We start from the raw sequence: 1,612 nt of genomic DNA on the forward strand, positions 1-1,612 counted from the left end.
TGAACTGGATGTTACCAGATTCCCCAACCGGAATGTCAAATAGAGCTTTTATGGTCCCACACGTCTTTTCTCTGTATTGTCTCCGCACCTGCAGACTGACGGGGAGGTGGTGACTTCCCTCTTAAGACTAATAATTAGGCTTAAAGACGTCTCCCACGTCGAAATGAGGACGTTCGAAACAATGAACTAGCCCTACTCCTACACCCATTCATAGAAAAGTGCTAAGGGATAACGTAGAGGTTTCTACTTATGGAAGTTAGTTCTGGGAATTAAAGAAATTATCACGAACTGACTTTCCTGATACCGTGGACACGTGTGTTTGTCCAAATAGGTAAGCAGGCCAAATACGTAGGTGTTTTAAAAGTGAGATGAAAATGGAGAAAAAGCATGGGATGAATAAAGGTGGAAGCAGGACTATATGAAAGAAAAATAAAAATTAAAAGTGGGGCAACAGAGGCATTTTGCTTCGTTAGTTGTAAGTTATTACACTTAGAAATGATTCAGCATTGGCTGATGTGTACACACACACACACACACACACACATATATATACACATATATATATATATATATATATATATATATATATATATATATATATTGTTGCGTGTGAGGGTCTTGGTTGATCATGTATTATTCAATTTACGTAGTTTTTACGGCCCTGCAAACCAAGATTACACGTAACCTGCCACTTGAAGCCAAAAGTTAACCTCAAAGACAGTCGTTAATTAGCCAAAGGTCGCCAGTTAAGGGTTATTAACCTTAACAAAGAATATTTGAGATGAATTTGATTTTAAACGCAACGGTTCTTCCAAACATTCGGACGCTAGGCATAAAAAGCATCGAGATTTAACCTGATTTTGCTTACCATAAATCCTAGGTATTTTACTGGAATAACGGGGTTGAAGCTAACAATATAATAATTAGGCTTAATCTAGACTTCGTAAACTTATATACAGTAAGTGGGGGATGAAGGAGGAAACAAAAGAAATGCGAAATACAGAAAAAAGATAAAAGAATGGGCGAAGTTTTGAACAAAAAGCGACTTTACCTTAGGACGAACGTTGTGCGCACCAACACCGCCGAGAGGTATTCTTCGCAATTGCTTCTTCACTTCACTAATAGAATAATAGAAAAAGAAAGGGACAGGGCCATCTTCCAGACGTCTGCCTGAGACGGCGGCTAGTTTCTCTCTGTAGTTCCCTGACCGGCCTAGGTCAGGACAGTCACACCAGGTGTCCACGTTCTTGTTTTCAAAACATTCGCCAAGAGACAGGTAGAAAGGAAAAAGGACCTTAGGACCACCTATTCTTAAGGCTGATAGGGAAATTTTCCTATAGGGGAAAAAATGGCTAAATGCTACTTATCTTTCTTCAATGGACGTTAGTTTGAACTGAGCTGCTCCCAGCGTGGGACAAAGCAATTTCCCTGTCTTGATCAGGCTGATACTACTATCCCTAAATGTTGGAGGGCGAACAGTGTAAATATTTATAAAAGCTCCCCCCTTTAAGAGGGCCTTCACTCCCTTTTCGGGCGTGAAGGCCTATACTAAGCAAGCTGTTTGCCTCTCGTGGGTTACTCTCCTTCCCCTGAGCAGATTAGTCCTGGTTAG

This window comes from Macrobrachium rosenbergii, chromosome 2 (assembly GCF_040412425.1).
Source record: "Macrobrachium rosenbergii isolate ZJJX-2024 chromosome 2, ASM4041242v1, whole genome shotgun sequence".
NCBI classification, from domain to species: domain Eukaryota; kingdom Metazoa; phylum Arthropoda; class Malacostraca; order Decapoda; family Palaemonidae; genus Macrobrachium; species Macrobrachium rosenbergii.